Source organism: Phaseolus vulgaris, chromosome 10 (assembly GCF_051622355.1).
Source record: "Phaseolus vulgaris cultivar YP4 chromosome 10, ASM5162235v1, whole genome shotgun sequence".
NCBI classification, from domain to species: Eukaryota; Viridiplantae; Streptophyta; class Magnoliopsida; order Fabales; family Fabaceae; genus Phaseolus; species Phaseolus vulgaris.
Genome location: NC_143507.1, coordinates 4590117 through 4599724, shown reverse-complemented (window position 1 = coordinate 4599724; position 9608 = coordinate 4590117).

Sequence of the window (9608 nt, the reverse complement as noted above, 5' to 3'; positions counted from 1 at the left end):
TTGGAATCCAGTTATTTGATTCTTGACCTTAGGGTGTGTTCATAACTTTTTAAAAATTTATTTCTAATTTGGGTACAAGTTAATTTTAACTTAAAAGAATAAATTCATTTGATGTTTTTGTTTTCCAAAATGATTTATGGAGAAATTCTACTAAATAAAACTTAAAACCGGAGAAGCTAGCTCATTGTGACATTAGTCTTAGAGTACATGTGAGACAGGAAAAATAAAGAAAATATTTTGTTCCTAACATTCTTCTTCCAAAGTCTTCAGTGACATGTCTTATTTGGGATGAGAATGTGTACTCACCCGTTCTGTATTGACTTGTCAATATTTGACATGTAAAATGCTAGTTTTAGTTCGTAACAAGAGCTTGTTTGCATAACAAATATTTTTTAAATTGATACAAAAATAAAATTTGAAATATAAATCTTGATTAAATTAATTTTTTTAATTTTTTTTTCTGATTAGTGCATTGGATTAGTATGAAACCTAAAAAATCTATGCATTTCAGAAAGAGTAAAATACACTATTAAATGTTAAAAAAGCATTATTGAATTTTGTGAATGTGTTATCATGTCTTCTTTTTACCCACACTTTAACAAATACTTAAATTACCATAGGACATTTTTCATTGAATATATTTTCTTTAATTTTGGAATGTGTAATTTAGAAACTTCCATGGTTAAGAATTAGGAAGTTAAAATTTATGTTTTAAAATGTATAATATTTCAGATTGCACAATTCAAAATTCAAATGTATATTCTAAACTATAGAATTTGGAATAGATAATTTTAGAATTTTTAAGATATGCAAGTTACGTGGGTCAGTCGTCCCACCTCACACTTAGTCCGCATGGATTACAGATTATATGGGGCGAGCCTAAACAAACCAACAGATTGAAATAGACAGCTCGTCCCACATTTTTTCTTATTCGGTTACAGGTTGGCCTGCACAACCTGCCCCACATCGCCATCCCCACTCTTCAACATTAAGCTGTCACTTCTTGATAATAAAATTTTGTCAAGAATTTTTCTCTCTTGACTCATTGATGAGTGTTTCTTCTTGCACTCCGTCAAAGTTCTTCCTGCAGAAATAGGTGAAATGACCAAATGCTCCATCTAATTCGCCCTTATTCTAGAAAGTTCTTTTTGAAACACACTTCGTAAAAGTAATTCCAAAACATATATACGTTCTAGAAAGTTTATTCTGAAAATTCTATTTCGAAAAACTTTTTCCATAAATTATGGACAACATTTCTCGAAATACAATTTATGAACTCCAGAAAGTAAGTTCCATAAAATTTTCTAGGAAAGATAATCTAGAAGTCATTTAAAAAAAATAGGGTAAAACAATACTTTTGAAAGTTAATGGGGGTGCAGGGAGAATTTTGATAGGGTGTAGGAATAAACACCCATCATTTACAACACAAGTTGGGTAATTACTCCAAGATCTTCGTGCTGAGATATTCAATATATGAAGAGTATTCAAATGGAAAAATTGCAAAAAATAATTTATCACCCTACTATGTGGTCCACTCCTTAATGCAAATAAGAGTAATAAATGTTAGGCTTTTTCTTCCTTCACCTCCATCAATGTAATTTCTAGATTACCTTTTCTGGATATCTTCCAGAGCAACCTTTATCAAATTTTTACACTACAAGAAAATCATGAAATAGAAACCAATTTTTAGAAACAAAAAATAATTAGTTACTATAGTGACTAAATTAGATTTTTTTTAGTCTCTACAATAGTCTCTATTATTGTTAAATGGTTTCTAAATTGATATCTAATTAGCAACCAAAGTTTTTTCTACCAAATTTAGAATCTAAATAATTGGTAGTTAAGTAGCTAATTAGATACCAATTTAGAAACTATTTAACAATAATAGAAACTAATTTAGAAACCAATTTTTTTTAGTCTCTATAATAGTCTCTACTTTAGTCACTATAGCAACTAATTATTTTTTGTTTCTAAAAATTGGTTTCCATTTCATGATTTTCTTGTAGTGCTAGAACATTATTTTTGGAACAAGATTTTCATATAAAATGCATTCTGTAACGAGTTAGGTGCATCACTATTTTTGCTAATCCATACATTGTTGATCTTCTAATGTAGACAAATCTATTTCACTTCCAACTTTGATGGTTTTAGTCAATTCATCATTCACATCAACTTCAAAGTATTCCAATAATTTTGAAACCACAACTGGAAAAGGAAACTTGTAATCAATAACTCTCTTAGACTTGATCATGTGTTCCTTCATCACATAAATCCAGTTTACCTTTATTGTGGTCATTAGGCAGTACATCAATATAAAATCCTCGTCGGTGAGCTAACATCATTGCACCCCTAGGTGTTAGTTGTCATGTAGTGATATAAGCTAAAAGTTTGGGAGTTAGCTTGAGATTACCTGCATGAAACCGATTGAAAGGAGTATTCTGATCCTTCAAACAAGAAGGATAAAACTGCATCTTGTTGAACTCACGGATTTCAGTTATGTTTCGATTACCAATCTTTACTTACATTTTCGTCTTCTCCACATTCCATGTTGTTTATCAATAGAGAACTAAATTTTGAGGATTAGGAAGAAGATCAAGCAAGCCTTGAGTTTTTTTTGTTCCCATAGTTTTTCTCTTCTTTTCTTTAATTTCAGTGTTTCTCTATGATAGCAATTTGTATTTTTGATATTAGAATTCAAAGTACAAATTTATTGAATCTTGATTTAATTATTAATTGCAAATTTATTGAATCTTGATTTGATTATAAAAAATGAATTAAATTAAATGCTATTGAGAATTAATTCGTGTAACTCGTGTAATTCATTAATTGAGTTGATTAATTATTTAAATTTGAATAATTAGAGAAGTTTAGAGAATATTATAAGAGGAATTGTTTGATTATTGAATATGTATTTTTGTTTTAGCTTTAAATTCAGGTTTTTTTTATTACAGTCATTCTTTCAATTCGTCCTACATATGTTAACTTATCGTGCAGGATACCTTTTATTATTTTTTTATAACATTATTATCATTAATTTCAGAATAAAAATTATATTAACTCGCTTTTAAAAATATAATGAAACTGAAAATATTTAAAATAATGATACCAAAATCAATTTATTTTATAATAGCATGACCCAAAATCTATTAGAACAAAAAAAATATAGAATAGACGCAAAATAATGAATTAAGTTATTGTTTGGGAAATAAAGCCGCAATTCACAGTTTCTTACATGAAAAGAATGAGAATGTTTTTATATATTTATATGTAAGAAAGTTTGAAATAACAGAGCAAAATATTATAATATACTCTTCATGCTCTGTTTTCTGTACAATTAACAGAGCAATCAACTTTATTTTTTTCTTTTCATTTTTCATAAAATTCGTTACACCCATATGATCAAAGGATGCAAAAGATTAAAAATTTCGCATTAAACGTTGAAAATAATCAGAAATTTCACATGAATTTAATTACCAAGACTCACTCAAAGTTTCACACCACGAATACTCTGTTTCGTGTGGTCATGCATTGAAATGGGCTCTGGAAGAAAATCAAAGCACGCTAAATCGGTTCTGATCTCAATCTCCACCCAAAAACACAATGCATTTCACAAGAACATTCCATACATTAATGCAACCATTTCCACCTCAAACACAAACCTTTTACCATTTCACAGACAGATTCAGAATAATAATATAAAACCAACAATAAAAGAACTCGTTGCAGTTTCATGATCAAACCATGAAAAACATTTGCAATTTCATAGTTATTCAAAATATGAAGACTGAATTGAAACATTCAACATTTGAAACCATGTTGTGACTATGAAATGGAATTGTGGATGAATTACTTGGTAGTTCCATTGTACATGCATCTCTACGTATACAAATACATGGCCATCATCGTGTTCATTAGTCTGAAACACACAAGAAATATAGCACATTGTATAATCAAGAAGAATGAGTTCCCCATCGCGTTCTAAGAATGATGATAGCACCAGCTATTATTTGGGTGAAAAGAAAGATTCAGATGGAAATAAGGGTTCTTCTTCTTCAAATGGAAGAGAAAAACAGCATCGTAGCACTGCTGATTACATGGTTCGTTCTGAAGATCCTAAACTCAGAAATGGTTCACGCTCTTCAAGCTATGCTTCTACTGTGAATAATCCTTAAAGGTAAAAAAAACATTGCCTAAGTTATTTCAAAATTCAATGTTTGTATTCATTAAAAGAAAAAAAGTTCAAAAACCAAGGAAGTGAGTCAAGTGTTGTTGTTGTTTTGTAGCATGCAGTGTTGTTTCAGTTATGAAAAAATAAATTTGGTAATTAGGTTCTATAAAGTAGTTATGTAGCAGATAAAAGGATTATATATCCTAAATTTGTTTCTGTAACTAGCTTAATTATGTTCTTTTTCAACAATACTTTAAGGTGGTTGTAATCTCTATATTTTGTACAATCTAAATAAAAGTTGTTCTGGTTTCAACTTTCTACCTGGTATCAAGATTGGTTCTGATGTGGTTGGACTCGATAAAGATAAATTAACTTATCTTTGAATCCAATAATTTATAGGTAATAATGTGTAAAAAATTTAAGAATTTTAATTATTTTCTTATTATTGGTTGGTATTGACAAGAAAAATGATATAACTTATCAAGATTCCACTAAATGTTAGCCTAAATTCATTAAAAAAAAAATGAAAGAAAGTGTGAGAAATGAAAAGAAACAAATAGAGTGAAAAGTATGATCATTCTATCACATATAAAGCAACAAAATGATGAAAGAATTTGTTTTTTTTTTAAATAATAAACAAATAAATAAAAAAGAAACAATTATTCGATTATAAGGCTTACCATATATTTATTGTGGAGAAATGATGATTGAAATGAAAAGTACCTATTCGATAGCATAAACTTCCTTCAGATAATTCACATGAGTTTCCACTGTCATAACCACTACATCATCCACATACACCTTAATATTCCTTTCAATATGTTTTTGGAACATCTTATCCATTAGTCTCTGGTAGATTGCTCCAGCATTAGTCTCTAGTAGGTTACCCGATAGTAAAGATTAGATATTTTAATGGTAAATGCAATTTTCAGTATATCATCATGTTCATTGGTATATGGGTATATCCTAAATATGCATCAAGAAAACTTAACACAACTTTCCCTAAAGCTCCGTCAACCAAACCTCTATATTTGGCAAATGATAAGAATTATTTGGGCATGCCTTATTCAAATTCGTGTATTCTGCATTCTCCATTTCTCATTTGATTTTTTAACTAACATCACATTTTCCAACCATGTTGTATACTTAATATTTTTCAATAAAACCCGTTTGTAACAAATTTTTGGTTTCTTCAATCGTCACCATCCTTTCCTCCTCCCCCAATCTTATCCTCTTCTAAGTTATCGATTTTGTTGACCGATATATATTTAACTTATGGGTGATTACATCCAGATTAATTCTCTACATATCAACAATAGTCCAGGCAAATAAATCTTTATTTTTCTGTAATACTTTAACCAGCATTCACATCTCTTCTTTTGGAAATGAACTTCCCATGTATGTGAAATGATTTTCATCATCCAACTTACATACCACTTTTTCCTCCTTTGGCTCCATCCTTTCTTCGTCAGACCTAGGATCAAATTTGTCATGGCTACCATCTTTCCCTTATCAATGCTCCCCTCATATTTACTCGTCAATGTTGGTTCAATTTTCAGGCTTGCTAAATAACATTCTTAGGTTGTGCGTTGATCCACATAAATTGTTGCAACTTCCTTTTTGCCAGTTGGGAATTTTATTGTTAAATGAGGTGTTGACACAATAGCTCCAAGTTTGTTTAAGGATGACCTTCCCAAACAGAACAGTGTAAGATGTTTTAGCTTCTACCACCAGATACGAACATTAATAACTTGAGTTAGACTTCCTGTTCCAAATCTTGTCTTCAAATCAATATATCCCTTCGTCCTCACCCTTTCTCATGGAAAACCAATTATTTGCTCATAATGTGGTTGAATATCATCCCCCCCGACAACTTCAATTTTAAAAAGGTATCCCAATACAGAATATCAGAGCTCCCTTAATCAACTAGCGTCTTCATCACCATGAAATCTTATACATTAATTTTAATCACCATTGGATCGTTTTGATTAGGATCAATATTTTGGAAGTCTTCATCAGTAAATATTATTGGCGGCATACTTCTTTTTTGGATTGAGTGAGTTGTTTTAGACGACCGTACATGCTCATTTCTTGCTGACGAAGAAACCCCTCCTCTAGTAAACCCTCAAGATGTAGTATTGTTTACCCCTTTTATTGGCCTTATTAGACTTCTTCTTTCTCTCTTTCTCGAACTCCTTTCTCTAGCCCTCCTTTCATCATTTGGATACCTTCTTACTCTTGGATCATGGTATACCTCCTTTGACTTCTTCCATCTTGCTTCCTCCTTATCCTTCCTATGAACCCCTTCATCCATCCTTATTTGACTTTTAAAGCTTTTCAACTCTTCTAGTTGCATAAATTTTGTTGCTCTTTGCCTTAACTCATCAAGATTAGTTACAGGCTGTTTACACAAACTGTCGACAAATGGTCTCGGTCTCAATGAAGTAACCATATGATGCATAATTATCTCAGAACTTAAGTTACGTATACTCGAGGCTACCCTTCCAAACCTCTCCATAAAAGTTCTCAACGGTTCTTCCTTTTCCCATAGAATATTAACCAATACAATAGAAGTTTAAATGGTGTGATCTAATGGTGGCAAAATGAGCTCCAAACTTCATCATCAAAGTATCAAAAGAATCGATTGAATGTGGTGGCAATCTTGTGAACCAACTTAAAATAGCTCATTTTAGTGTTGTCAGGAACACTCTGCACAAAATGGTGTGGTCATAACTGTACAAACTAACTTAAGTGATATATATGGCAACATGTTCATCCAAGTCAGTTTTGTTAGAATGTATGGCTTTAAACTAGAGGGGGGTGAATGGTTTAAAGATGGTTTTCTCATCCTGTTATGTGATGAATAGAGTGCTTATAAGACCTATTCTGAAGAAGACTCCATATGAACTCTTCAATGGAAGGAAGTTCAGTCATCTTAGAGTTTTTGGCTGCAGTTGTTTCGTTCTCAACAATGGAAAGGAAAATCTAGGGATGTTTGATGAGAAAGCGGATCTTGGCATCTTCATAGGGTATTCTCTCACAAGTCATGCATACAGAATCTACAACAAGAGGTTGATGACTGTAGAAGAATCATTTCACGTTGTCTTTGATGAGGTAGATCATAGAAACATCCAAATCCCGAAGACCAGTGCTGAAGAAGATGAACAGAGCATCAGTTTGGAGAAGTTGGAAATCTGTGAAGAAAAACAATCGGTTGATTCGCAGAAACAACCGATTGAAATTCTGCAACAGAGTGAGCTGCCCAAAGAGTGGAGGATTCCTAGAGATCTGTCAGTGGAAAACATCATAGGGCAAATAAAGGAAGGTGTTTCCACACGTAGCTCCATCTCAAACTTCTGTAGGCACACAACTTTCGTCTCTCAAATTGAGCCAAAGTCAATTGATGAAGCTCTTAAGGATGAGAAATGGGTTGAAGCTATGCATGAGGAGTTGAATCAGTTTGCAAGGAATGAGGTATGGTTTCTTGTCCCTAGAACTGATGAAATGAACATTATTGGTTCAAAATGGGTTTTCAGGAACAATTTAGATGAAGATGGTGTGATCACAAGGAACAAAGCAATGCTAGTTGCCAAAGGCTACAATCAAGAGGAGGGCATAGATTATGGTGAAACCTTTGTTCCTGTTGCTAGATTGGAGGTTGTAAGGCTGCAACTGGCATTTGCTTGTAAGAATGGTTTCAAACTCTTCCAAATGGATGTCAAGAGTGCCTTCTTGAATGGCTACATCAATGAGGAAGTTTATGTAGATCAACCACTGGGCTTTGAAGATCATAAATATCCCAACCATGTCTTCAAGTTGAAGAAACCTTTATATGGACTGAAGCAAGCTCCAAGACAGGTATGAGAGGCTTAGCAACTTTCTGCTATCTCATGGTTATGAAAGGGGAATGGTAGACAAGACTCTCTTCATCAAAAAGTCAAATGCAGAAATAATTCTTGTGCAAATCTATGTTGATGACATCATTTTTGGTGCTACACAAGATAGTTTGTGTGAAGAATTTGTGGCTGTAATGAAAGGTGAGTTAGAAATGTCTATGATGGGAGAACTGTCTTTCCTTCTTGGATTGCAAGTTAAGCAAAAAAAGGATGGGATCTTTCTATGTCAATCAAAGTATTGTAAGGAGATTCTCAAGAAATTTGAAATGGAGAGTTGCGAAGAAGCAAACACTCCAATGCCATCAAGCTGTTACATGGATGTTGATGCTGCTGGAAAGAATGTAGATCAAACAAAATACAGAGGATTGATTGGCTCTTTGCTTTATCTAACAACTAGTAGGTCGGACATCATGTTTGCGGTATGTCTATGTGCAAGATATCAAGCAAATCCTAAAGAGTCACACTTCAAAGCTGCAAAAAGAATTCTGAAATATCTCAAAGGAACATCATCTGTTGAAGAAAGCTTTGTATGGACTGAAGATAGCTCCAAGACAGTGGTATGAGGCTTAGCAACTTTCTGCTATCTCATGGTTATGAAAGGGGAATGGTAGACAAGACTCTCTTCATCAAAAAGTCAAATGCAGAAATAATTCTTGTGCAAATCTATGTTGATGACATCATCTTTGGTGCTACACAAGATAGTTTGTGTGAAGAATTTGTGGCTGTAATGAAAGGTGAGTTAGAAATGTCTATGATGGGAGAACTGTCTTTCCTTCTTGGATTGCAAGTTAAGCAAAAAAAGGATGGGATCTTTCTATGTCAATCAAAGTATTGCAAGGAGATTCTCAAGAAATTTGAAATGGAGAGTTGCGAAGAAGCAAACACTCCAATGCCATCAAGCTGTTACATGGATGTTGATGTTGCTGGAAAGAATGTAGATCAAACAAAATACAGAGGATTGATTGGCTCTTTGCTTTATCTAACAACTAGTAGGTCGGACATCATGTTTGCGGTATGTCTATGTGCAAGATATCAAGCAAATCCTAAAGAGTCACACTTCAAAGCTGCAAAAAGAATTCTGAAATATCTCAAAGGAACATCATCTGTTGAAGAAAGCTTTGTATGGACTGAAGATAGCTCCAAGACAGTGGTATGAGGCTTAGCAACTTTCTGCTATCTCATGGTTATGAAAGGGGAATGGTAGACAAGACTCTCTTCATCAAAAAGTCAAATGCAGAAATAATTCTTGTGCAAATCTATGTTGATGACATCATCTTTGGTGCTACACAAGATAGTTTGTGTGAAGAATTTGTGGCTGTAATGAAAGGTGAGTTAGAAATGTCTATGATGGGAGAACTGTCTTTCCTTCTTGGATTGCAAGTTAAGCAAAAAAAGGATGGGATCTTTCTATGTCAATCAAAGTATTGCAAGGAGATTCTCAAGAAATTTGAAATGGAGAGTTGCGAAGAAGCAAATACTCCAATGCCATCAAGCTGTTACATGGATGCTGATGCTGCTGGAAAGAATGTAGATCAAACAAAATA